Source organism: Vulpes lagopus, chromosome 18 (assembly GCF_018345385.1).
Source record: "Vulpes lagopus strain Blue_001 chromosome 18, ASM1834538v1, whole genome shotgun sequence".
In the NCBI taxonomy this organism is placed as follows: Eukaryota; Metazoa; Chordata; class Mammalia; order Carnivora; family Canidae; genus Vulpes; species Vulpes lagopus.
The window spans coordinates 29068035-29081473 of NC_054841.1; positions in this window are offsets into that span (position 1 = coordinate 29068035).

Below are 13439 nucleotides of genomic sequence, written 5' to 3' on the forward strand. Positions count from 1 at the left end.
GGAGACAGGCACTCAATCACAACATTTTAAAAGGTACAAAAAGTAAAATGAGAAATAAAAGTAAGCAAGTAAACAAATCTGTGGATAAGCTGATTGCAGTTAGTGATGTGTGCCAAAGAGAAAATAAAACCCAATGTCACCTCTCCCAGAGTTGCAGGGGATAGGATAGCACCACTTCCCATGGTGGCATCAGAGAAAGAGTCTCTGGGGAAGTGACATCTGAGCTCAAATTTTAATAGTAACCCCCCCCCAAAAAAAGATGAAAAATTAAATGAGTGTGCTTACTACATGCCAGAAACTGTTTCAGGTGCTTTATATATATTAATTATTTAATCTCATAACAACTCCAAGAAGTACATACTATTATCTTCGTCTTCAACTTACCTTGTGGCACAGCCATGGCTGGGCACCTTGACTCAGACAAGGCCTATGCTCTCTCCTGATATTTGGATGCAGGGAATGTTCAGAAGGCATCACAGATGGTGGAGATGGTGGAGTCCCAGGCAGTGCCCTAGCCAGGTCATTTCTGCTATGACATGGTCGTCACATGTTCTAGTTACCTATCATTGTGTAACAAATCAACCCATAACTTAAAATTTAAAATAATCACAATACTTATTTTGTGAATGAATCTGCAATTTGGTCAGGGCTTGGTAGGCATAGCTCATCTCTGCTTGACTTAATGGAGCTGGGACAGTGGAAAGTCTGGGTCAGGATTGTCTGAAGGCTTATCCACTCACATACATCTCTGGTGGTGGATGCTGGCTGTTGGCCGAGCACCAAGCTGGGCTGTCAGCTGGAACACCTACCCACAATCTCTCTACATGGTCTGGGCTTCCTCACAACATGGTGTCTGTGGTACAAGGGCAAGCATCGAGAGAGAGAGAGAGAGAGAGAGAGAGAGAGAGAGAGTCTCAGATAGACACCATATTGCCTTTATGTTTTAGGATTGGAAGTCATCCAGTGCCACTTCTACCACATTCTAGTCATCAAAATGGTTACAAAGTTCCTCCAAGTTTCTTTCTTTTTTTTTTTTTTTTTAAGATTGTATTTATTCATGAGAGACACAGAGAGAGAGGCAGAGGGAGAAGCAGGCTCCATGCAAAGGAGCCTGATATGGGACTCCATCTCAGGACTTCGGGATCACGCCCTGAGCCGAAGGCAGACACCCAACCACTGAGCCACCCAGGCATCCGGTTCCTCTAAGTTTCAAAAGGAAACAGACCCAATTCATCATAAAAAGTGGAAAGATTCTGGAAGAGCTTGTAGGACTAGAAATATTGCCATAGATACATTTGGAAATATACAATCTGCCATGCTGTTTCCTGCTGCCTGCTTCTTGACCCTCTGAAGACTCGGAATCCCATATTTCCCTATGTCTGGTCTATCTCTTACTATCCTCTCCAATTTGCATTTAATTTCTACACCATCCCCTTTGCTTAAGCCAACAAGAATCAGTTTCTTCTGCTTGCAGCCAAGGAGTTTGACTCGTGGAAATGAGCTTGGTTTGTCCCAGGAACAAAGTGAAGGCCAATGTGTCCAAAGTGTCCTGTGGCTCACTACCTTCTCCTTGATATTGGTCAGCAGTCCTAACCTTCAGTCTCTAGATGGTAACCAACAAGGGGGATTCAGAGGCCAGCAGCTTGGCCCTGACTCCTCCAATAGCTTTCTGTTCATGTTATCTTTGCCAATGCTGCAGCCCTAAAGGGGTGTCTCCTCAAAAGATCCCTGGCCTCCTCTTCATTGGTGAGGTTCAGTGGTTTCTAGGACTATTTCTTAAATTATGCAGGCAAGGCAGAAAGGTGGCTGTGGTAGTTAGTGGTGGTGCTTGAATCAGCCAAGGTTCTCCAGAGAAACAGAACCAATAGGAGTATATATTGGACTTGTCAGCCTCCATAATCACATGAGCCAATTCTTTAATCAACTATATCTCTATGGACTACCAATGAACAATCCAAACCAAATTATATTTACACTTATAATCAGTCAAAAAAATACAAAATACTCAGATGTCAATCTAACAAAACATACAGATTTACATACTAAAAACCAAAAAAAACGCTGATGAGAGAAATCAAAGAAGATCTAAATAAATGGAGAGACATCTCTTGGTCATGGATTGGAAGACTCCCTAAAGATAAGAAGTCAATTATCTCCCCAAATTGTTATATAGGCTTAATGCAATTCTTACCAAAATCTCAGCAAGAAAATTTGATAAATTGGACTTCATCACAATTCAAAACTTTTGCATCTGCGAAAGAACCTGTTAAAACAATGAAAGACAAGCTCCATACTGGGGAAAAAATGTTTGCAAACCATGTATCTGACAAAGAACTAGAATCCAGAATATATAAAGAACTCTCAAAATCCAACAGTAAAAAACAATCTAAAAAATGGGCAAAAGACATAAGCTTTTCACCAAAGAGGGTATACAGATGGTAAAAAAATTAAATTAAAATAAAATAAAATAAAATAAAATAAAATAAAATAAAATAAAAAATAACATGAGAGCAGCCCCGGTGGTGCAGCGGTTTAGCACCACCTGCAGCCGAGGGCGTGATCCTGGAGACCCTGGATCGAGTCCCACGTCAGGCTCTCTGCATGGTGCCTGCTTCTCCCTCTGCCTGTGTCTCTGCCTCTGTGTGTGTGTGTGTGTGTGTGTGTGTGTCTATGAATAAATAAATAAAATCTTTAAAAAAATATAACGTGAAAGGCCATTCAGTATTATTAGCCATTAGGGAAATGCAAATTAAAACCAGGATGAGATATCACTATATAGCAACAAAACCAGCTAACGTTAAAAACCAGTGATGATGCCAAATGCTGGCACATACTCTCTTAACTTGCCGGAATAAATGTAAAATGTTACAGTCACTGTGGAAAATAGTTGGGCAGTTTCTTGAAAAAAGAAACAAGCCACTAAGATACAAGCAACGAGTTGCACTCCTGGGCGTTTACTCCAGGAAATGAAATTTATGTGCACACAAGCACCTGTGCATGGTTGTTTAGCAGCTTTATTTGTAGCAGCCTCAAACTGGAAACAGCTAATTCAACTGTGGTCCATCCATAGCATGGAATTCTACTCAGCAATAATAAGGAATGGGCTATGGATACCTGCAACTCCTGGAGGAGTCCCCATAGAATTATGCCAAGTAATAAAAGCCAGTTCCAACAGGTGACATACTATATGATTTCCTTTCTGTGACATTCTTGAAATGACAAAAATTCTAGAAACAGAGAACAGATTCGTGGTTGCCTAAGGTTAACGAAGACTGAGGATGAGAGTCAGTGTGGGTATAACGGGGCAAGGCAAGCACTTTGTGATGGAATGTTGTCTCCCTTGACTGTACCAAGGGCAGTATCCTGGTTGGGACACTGTTACTATAGTTTTGCAAGCTGTTACCTTTGGGGCAAAGTAGCTAAAAAGTACCTGGGATCTTTCTGTTGTTTCTTATGACTGCATGAGAACTATTGTTATCTCCAAATAAAAGGTTTAATTTTAAAAATAGCTGATAGGGATGCCTGTGTGGCTCAATCTGTTAAATGTCTGCCTTTGGTTCGGGTCATGATCCTGGGGTCCTGGGATCAAGTCCCACATCGGGCTCCCTGCTCAGTGGGGAGTTTGCTTCTCCCCCTGCCCCTCACCCCACTAGTGCTCTCTCTCACACGTGCACTCTGTCTCTCTCTCAAATAAGTAAAATCTTCTTTAAAAATTAACAATTGGGCAGCCCAGGTGGCTCAGCGGTTTGGCACCGCCTTCACCCCAGGGTGTAATCTTGGAGACCCAGGATCGAGTCCCACATCAGGTTCCCTGCATGGAACCTGCTTCTTCCTCTGCCTGTGTCTCTGCCTTTCTCTCTTTCTCTCTCACTCTCTCTCTCTCTATCTGTCTCTCATGAATAAATTTTGAAAAATCTTAAAAAAAATTAAAAATAACTGGTTTGTTTTATTGTGTAGTATATAATCCATTGTCAAGAATGTCACCCTGTGCTTAGGAAGGTGTATTCTGTGGTTGTTGGGCAGGGTGCCCCGCAGATCTATTAGGCCAGCATATTGGTAGGAGCTGCTTTGAAGTCTTTGTCTGCTCAGAGATTATGTGTATTGACTGTTTTATTTGTTTGGGTTTTTTTTTTCCTGTGGGGTAAAGGGAAGGTCATGCTTTCCTAGCTTGTGTGAGTGTGAGTGTATGAGTGTGTGTGTGTGTGTGTGTGTGCTGCATATTTTAAAATCTTTTACTGAAGACTAGAGATTTTACATCAGATATTGGTCCAACTCTGAATTCTGATCCCTCCCAGGAGGGGCAGCAGCTACTGCTGTTTCTTTGTGTGCTCATTTTGTTGGCCTGGATTAATTCTATGGAGTCTATTTCCCTTGCATTGTATGGCAGCTGATCTTTCTATTCAGAGTTTGGGGTTTTTTTTTAATTCTTTTCCAGTCTGACTTCTTAGAGGTCACCCCTAGGTCAGTAGATGATTAGTCAGAGGTTGGGATGAAGCACCTTGAAGGCTTCCATCCTTTGCTGATGCATCAGTGGGTGGTTTCAGGAATGCATTCAAAGTTCAGGCAATTTACAAATACCCTCCACTCATCTTTTAAGTTCTATGTTCACAACACCTCACATTCAGCCAGGAAGGAAGAGCTGGCAGGTGTTCTCTGTGGTTTTTTTTTTTAGGTGCTCACAGCCTTGGGTATAACTCAGCCTTCCAGACCACCAGGAATAAGTAGGATCTTATCAAGACCCCCTCTGGCTGCCTCCTACCCACATAACTGTTGTTAAATTTCAGGCTGGTCTACCTGTCTGGTGCTTGCCACAACCAGTATGGAGGCCTTAGGCTAACTGTGACATTGGCCTTCCCAGGTAGTTTGCCATTGAAGTTGCTGTTGGGTTTGACATCACCCCTTGGCATGTAATATTCTGCGCTTTTCTCTAATAAAGTCCAGCCCCTTCATCTGTAGAGCTTCAGTCCTCACAGCCTGCCTTGCCTTGGTAAGGACCTGGGAGTAGGGGACCAGCCCCTCTAAATGGGAGTCCATGGCATTTTAGCCATTTTAGCCATGGACTCCCATTGGTCTTACCGAGATTTGGTAGACTTTCTTTTTTTTGTGTGTTTTTGTGTTTGTTTGTTTGTTTTTGGTAGACTTTCTTAAATAAATGCTTCTCAATTTGTGTCTAACTTAACACATCCAAAATTGAATTTAAGTCCAAATCCAAATTCCCAATTCCTGTCACCTCCCACTGTAGATGGGAGCTCCCTCCTTATAGCCTTTTGGGTCAAAAACCTTGGAGATATTCTTTACGCCTGTTTTCCTCTCTCATATCATGACATCCAATTGCAAATTCTGTCTTCCGCCTTCTTTTGAAGATGCCCAGAATCCATCTGCCTCTTGGCACCACCATAAAGCCCACTCGGATGCCAGCCACCACCATCTTTTGCTTAGAATATTGTGGTATCCTCCCTCCTGGTCTCTCTGCTTCTGCTCCTGCTTCCCCCTCCTCTCCCCTCTCCTCTAGGCAACCAGGGGAGCCTTCCAAATGTAAGTCACATCATGTTATTCCTGTGTCCAAATCCCCTCCATGGGCTCCCCCTCTCACTCAGAGTAAAAGTCCTCCCAGGCACCCTTTCTGGCTTCTCCTATCATTCTCTTACTTACCCACTCCTCTAGAGGCAGAAGGAGTGTATCAGTCAGGATCTACCATGCAGTAACCTGTACCGGGAGATTCTTTAATATAAAGAATTATTGAAGGGCGCCCGGGGGGGACAGAGTCAGTTAAGCAACTAACTCTTGATTTCTGCTCAGGTCATGATATCAGGGTGATGAGATCAAGCCCTGCCACAGACTCTGCACTGGGCATGGAGCCTACTCAAGATTCTTTCTCTCCCTCTGCCCCTCCCCAACCTTTCTTTTTCTAAAAAAATAAAATCAAATAAATAAAAATATTAACTCTAATGAGGATAGCAGTAATCAGGCATTAGCTAATAAGAAATAAAGAGCACTCCAAAGAATTTAGAAATTTTATATTTAATGGGCCGAAAGAGCCCCAGGAAGAGCCCACAGTTGACCCCCAACAAGGTGGAGGACACGTTGGCTGGAGAAGACATGCTAAGCCTCAAACCCGCAGAGAAGTCGCTGTGTGCCTCACGACTGGAAGTTGCTGGAAGTCTGCCAGACACAAGGGAAAGCCATTCAAGGTTTCTCCCTGGGGGCGCTCCTACAAAACTGCCGGGAGCCTGTAGGCCATGGGGTGCACCGCGGGAGCCAGGGCTGACAAAGCCATCTTCGGTGCAGAAGCTGGTGCTGCCGAGACACCCCGCCCCCCGCCCCGCCGGGCTGCGGGAGCTGCCCCCTCCTCCCGGGGAAGCAGTGCACGCTGCAGAGCTGGCTGAGAGCACGCGGGAGGCGGGAAAGCCCCCCTCGCATCCTGCGGTGTCTCTCCGGCGCCCCCTGCTGACAAACCGTAACATCGCGCCGCTGACCGGAAGGCAGGATTTGGAGCTGAGATGCAACACATTGATAACTCGCACCGTGACCTTGACGTTTTCTTAAAAAGAAAGAGGGCTCCCACCTCGGTGCCTTTGCAATTCTTATACCCCTACCTGGAATCCTTTGTGTCCATCCCCAACCACACCTGCCAGGCCTGCTCCCTCTCCCAACAGGCTTCTGCACAGGCTGCTTTTTATCAGCAGGACCGCCTCTGACCGCCCTAATTAAATAGCGCCGCGCTCACAGCGCTTCACATCCCCCTTCCTGATTTACACCCCTCCGTAGCATTGGTTACCATTTGACATAATTCATTTACATGCGTATTATTTACTGTCCATCTCCCCCATTCTAGACTAAAGTTCATCAAGTACAGGAATTCCATTTTGTTCATTCTTATATCCAGCAGAGTTGAATAGAAGAGTGCCTAGTACACAGTAGGCGTGCAATAAGTACTTATGGAGTGAATGAATGAACGAATGAATGATAATAAATTAGATACAGAAAGAGAAGGGGAACGCCAGCCAGAGTCTTGTCACCGAGACACTACCGCGGTCAGCATAAGAGTAAGTTTCTCTGAGATTTTCCCCAAGGAAAATTCCATTTCCATTTTTATAGGAGCTTAACGTACATACAGAAATATATTCATATCAAAAGTGTGCAGCCATGGAATGAGAACTGGGTGTTATATGCAATTGAGGAATCACTGAACTCTACCTCTGAAGCTAATAATACATTATATGTTAATTAATTGAATTTAAATAAAATTTAAAAATTTTTAAGTGTGCAGCTTGCTGAACTTTCACAAACCGAATCCACTCAGGTAAGAGAAAGAAATAGAATATTACCAGGGCAGCCCTGGTGGCTCCATGGTTTAGCGCTGCCTTCAGCCCAGGGCATGATCCTGGAGACCTGGGATTGAGTCCCACCTCTAGCTCCCTGCATGGAGCCTGCTTCTCCCTCTGCCTGTGTCTCTGCCTCTCTCTCTCTCTCTCTCTCTCTCTCTCTCTGTGCCTTTCATGAATAAATAAATAAAATCTTAAAAAAAAAAAAAAAAGAAGAATATTACCAGCACCCTAGAAGCTCCCTTTGGGCCCCATCCCAGGGTAACCTAATCCTAAATTGTAGAAGCAAAGATTAATGTTTGTGCTTTATATGAATGGAATTACACATATCTGTCACTTGACATTTTATACAGAAGATTCGTCTATATTGTTGTGAGTTATTCTATTGTAGATCTTTCATATTCTTTGATGTGTAATATTCCACTGTGTGAGTATACTACAATTTATCTTTTTTATCTTTCAAACAGTATACTACAATTTACCCATTTTCCTATTGATGGATATTTAGGTAGTTTCCAGTTTGGGCTACTACCAAGAGAGCTGCTATATACATTCTCATATATGTCTTTTTGTGAACAGATGCCAGTATTTCTGTTGGGTATACATCTAGGAGTGGAAATGCTGTATCATAGAACATGCATATGTTCAGCTTCACCAGCCAACCTCCCCATCCCACACCCCAGGGATATTCTCTTTCATTCATGTCAACTAACTTTCCCTGACATAACATGTGTGAAGAGCCCAGCCCTACACAAGGCCCTCAATATGAGGCATTCTAGAAATGAGTGTGTTCTTTCTTTGACTCCATGCAAAGCACTGTAGCTGGTCCACTGGGATGAAACAGACAAGTAAGCCATATCATCAGTAAGAGTAGCCAAACCCTGTCACTATATAGATCTTACTCCTGAAAAAAAAAAGTCCAAGGTTATATTCAAAAGAAAAAACTCACTTTTTACAAGTTAGGATTGAAAGACTCAACAACAGTAATGATGGCAAATATTTCCTACTTCCTTTGTGCTAACCTTACTATGTATATAACGTCATCCCATCTTCAATGAGGACTGTTCTATCACCCTGTAATACAAAGCCCAACTTTATTTTTTTATGTTTGACTGTGACAGTTGCAAGCCCCTGAGAAAGCCTGTGGGCTCCCTCCCCTGGCACCTGCAGTCCTTCTCAAGGGCCCCTCACCACAACCCCACCCCCTAAGCAGAACAAAATGAGCCAGTCACCTCTCTCTGCTCTCTCAAGCCATTTTCAGACCTGCTCAGGAGCCTGTCTGCTCTGCCTCAATAATAAATCTCTTTATAGCCCTTTGATGTATATGTATGGTCATCAGTCCAAGCTATACAACCAAATTTGGGGAGGGAGTCAATCCCTCCAACAGGACAACACCCGCATTTTATAGATGAAGAAAACAGCCTAGAAAAGTTACTTACCATCCATTCAGTCAACAACGTGTGCTGAATGCACAGAGCCATGGGAAAACAAGGTGGACAGATTTCCTGCCCTCCTTAGAGTGGGAGAAGTCAGTCAGAAAAAAAAAACACAAATTGCTTTTGACTATATGAAAACATCACTACCCTCTCTTATAACTATTTACTAATTAAAACAAGAAGTTTTTTTTAACTTACCAAATTGAACAATATCTGACAACGTAACAATACACAGAGTTACCAAGGATAAGAAATAGGCACCTGCCTACATTGTTATAAACAGTGCAAGATCATACAGTTGGAGGCTATTTATTTGGTGTATCCACCAACATTTCAAATGTCTCCCTCCTCTTCCTTAGTAATTCCACTTTTAGGAACTTATGCCCATATACAGAGGGATGGCGTCACAGCCAAAGAGGGGCAGCACTTGACATTTCCGTCTCCCCTTAAATAAAGTGTATTTTATTTCCGTATGGGTCTTTGTAGAAAGAACAATACAGCAAATGAAGAATTAAAATCCAACCCACAATCCCAGCACCTACGCCAGACAGGTCATACACCAGAGGCTCCCTTTCCCCTGACGGAGCCATGCTGCCTCCTGGTGGATTTTTTTGAGTACATTCATTATTCACCATTTTTAATTTTTAAAATGTACTAAGTTTTTTAAACCAGGTAACATACTCACGTAGTCCATAGTTTGAAAGTTCTAAATGGTATACAGTGGGAATTTCCTTCTGTTCCTGTGCCCCTCGAACTAGATTCTTTTCCCTACAGGCAACCAAATTGGCCAATCCCTGTACACAGCCCTCCAGAGATAGTGTACCCATATACCTGCGTTCAGTAAATGAGAGCTTCTTTTCTACTGCCTGCCTTTGAATCATGAATCTCTCTCCTAAAAACTTACAAAATTCAAAGAAGTATTCATTATTGCCTAGTTGCAGTCATGAAAAATCAAAGATATGAATTCCCAAAATGAGAATGACCAGGTCTCACACATCCACCTGCAATCATTATTAAGACTTATGTGGGCAGCCCGAGTGGCTCAGCGGTTTAGCGCCACCTTCAGCCCAGGACCTGATCCTGGAGACCCGGGATTGATTCCCACATTGGGCTCCCTGCGTGGAGCCTGCTTCTCCCTCTGCCTGTGTCTCTGCCTCTCTCTCTCTGTGGGTGTCTCTCATGAATAAAAAAATAAAAATAAAAAAGACTTATGTGATAACATGGGGAAATGTCTATCACAAAGGTTCCTTTAAAAACAATACACAAAGGAGAAAAGTGATAAGAATAAAAACAAATGCTCCCCCACTCAGAAATAAAAATAACACAACAATGACATATCATTTTCAGCTGCCAAACTAGGAAAGTGTATTTCCTTTTAATGACTGTTATCAATTCTGAGGAGCATGTTGTAAAAAGTATAGCCATGTGTTTTGGAACAGGGTAAATCAATGTAAGTTTTAATGAAGTTAATGAAAACATTGGAAATCTTTGACTCAGAAATTCCTTTTTAATGACCTAAATATAGAATGATCTTTATGCAAAAATAGGATCATTACATTATTTGTTAGTGAAAAAGCTAAATGTCCAACTACAGAGATCTGGTTAATAGTGGTAGGTACAATATTCACTTAATGAAACACTAAAGTCATTATAATGTTTGCAAAGATTTGGTGTTTGTTTTTGATGTTAAAAGAAATAGAAAGTTGAGAATATAGAAAGATCACAAAACCCAACAAGTAGGCAAATGTTCAACAATGAATGGCCAGCGTGTTGGGAATCTGAGTATTTTTTCTTTAGTCATTCTCTAATGAGCATTTATAATAATACAATATTTTTGAAAGAAACAAGCAGAATACATAAACTGTGGAAGAGTATGCATGTGTGTCTGACCAAGCAGAATTTGTATTTAAACCCACAGCAAACCTGATATCTTATTCAATCCTCACAGCTTTAGACCAATTGACCTACTGAACTAATGTCACAGAGGCTTAATATGAAAACCGGTGAAGAGCCTAGAGGGAAGTCAAAATGCGCAATCCTCCACCCAAACCTCTTTCACCACCAGGGACATAGGAATTATCTTCAAGAGAAAATAGTTGGAATGCCCAGATGTCTGACTGCAGACTTTTCCTTTTGTTCTTTCTCATTGTTTAGTCACTGGTTCCCAAATGCAAGCGTGCCTAGGATTTTTCTGCATAAGGCTGCATATACAGAACCATGTAGACCACACTTCAAGAGACTTTACATGGATTTTCAAGAATGGTTTTGAGCAGCCGGTATTTTTACTTTGCTAATCACTAGGCAATGTGTGACTCTACATTTTTCCTTTGTGGAAGAAAATGTTCATTATTTGTGTGATAAAATAAGAGTTCATGCCTTTCAGCTCAGGCTAAGAGTACAAAACCCTTTGGGTCACCCAGGCACCTAGGAAGCTACCTGCTTAGCAGTTTGTTGTTGCTCAGGGCACTGGTTCCTGTGACATGGTCTGAGCCAGCCATTGATTCTTCTGCCAAAGGCTGCTGCCAAACTCACCTCCCTGACATCCTTACTCCTCCACCTTTTCCTCTGCTGAGATGTCCTTCCCACGACAAAAAGCCTTAGTAAACTCTTTCCACGAAGAAACTATCTTTTCCCTTCTCTTTTTTTAATTCAGGTGAAATTCACTTAACATATAACTAACCACTTTAATTTGACTATTAGAACTCAACTGTATTTAGTTGGATTCACCATGTTACACAATAACCAGCCAGCTATCTCTAGTTGTAAAACTTTTTCATCACCACATATCCACTAAGTAATCCATCTCCATTCCCCTTGGCCCCATCCACATGCCCCAGTAACTTCTAATCTGCTGTCCCTATGATCTTATCTATTCTGGACACTTCAAATAAAAGGAATCCTATAATGTGACCCTTTGTATCTGGCCTCTTTCACTTAGCGCAGTGTTTTCAAGGTTCATCCAAATGGCAGCATTTATCAATACTTCATTTCTTTTTTGGCTGAATAATATTTTATTGAATGTACTATCCCACAGTTTATCCATTCATCTACTGGTGGACAGCTGAGTTATTCCCACTGAGTGTCTATTATGATTAATGTACTATAAACATTCACATATAAGTTTCTGTGTAGACATAGATTTTCATTTCTCTTCGGGTATATACTTAGGAGTGGAATTGGAATGCCTGGCTGGCTCAGTGGTTGAGCATCTGCCTTGGGCTCAGGGCGTGTGATCTCAGGGTCTTAGGATCAAGTCCCACATCGGGCTCCCTGCATGGAGCTTGCCTCTCCCTCTGCCTATGTCTCTGCCTCTCCCATGAATAAATAAAATCTAAAAAAAAAAAAAAAAAGACTTAGGAGTGGAATTGCTGGATCATATGGTATTTCTATGTTTAACTTTTTGATGAACCGCCAAATGGTTTTCCATTCTGGCTGCACCATTTTATATTCTTGCCAGCAGCGTACAAGGGGTCCTATTTCCCCACATCTTCGCCAGCAGTTGTTATCCCCCACTCTGTGCCCTTTTTTCCATGAAAGCCATCCTAGTGGGTATGAAATGGTATCTCGTTCTGGTTTTAATTTGCATCTCTTTAATAATCAGTGATGCTGATCATATTTTTAATGTGCTTGTTATCTATTTGTAGATCTTGTTTGAAGAAATGTCTGTTCCATTCCTTTGCTTTTAAATTGAGCTTTTTGCTATTAAGTTATAAAAGTTCCTTATATAGTCTGGATATTAAATCCAAATCAGATATAGGATTTGTAAATATTTTCTCCCATTTTGTAGGTTGCTTTCGCACATTCTTGATATCTTGATGCACAAGTTGTTTTGTTTTGCTTGCATTTTTGGTGTCAAATGTAAGAATCCATCACCAGACCTCAGGTCAGGATTCACCTGTTTGCTTCTGGTAGGTTTATAGTTTTAGCTCTTATATTTAGATGATTGATCCATTCTGAGTTAACGAGTGACATACAGAGTAAGGCAGAGGTCCAGCTTCAGTCTCCTGCGTTAGTTATCCAATGGTCCTAGCACTGTTTGCTGAACGTATTTCAATAAAAAGGTTTTAGCACTTCCCAAAAAATCAGTTAGCTGTATAAACAAGGCTTTATCTCCAGATTCTCAATTCTATTCCGTTGGTCTGTATGTCTATACCACAGTGCCTACTGAAACTACTTGTACTAGGTTTTGAAATCAGGAAGTGTGAAACATCCAACTTTGAACGTTTTACAAGATTGGTTTTGCTAATTGGGCCTCTAATGGCTTCTTAGGAATTTGAAGATCCACTTGTTTCTGGAAAAAAGAAAAAAGCCATTGGGGATCCTGGGTGGCTCAGCGGTTTAGCACCTGCCTTAGGCCCAGGGCATGATCCTGGAGTCCTGGGATCGAGTCCCACATTAGGCTCCCTGCATGGAGGCTGCTTCTCCTTCTGCCTGTATCTCTGCTATTCTGTGTGTCTCTCATGAATAAATATTAAAAAAGAAAAAAAAAGCCATTGGAATTTTGACAGAGATTACACTCAATCTATAAATTGGAGAGTATTGCCATTTTAGCAATATTGTCTTCAATCCCATAAATAGGAGTGGTCTTTCATTTAGATTTTCTCTCAAGATGTTTAGTTTCAGTGTACAAATCTTTCACCTTGGTTAAATAGATTTCTAAGTATTTTATTTGGAATGC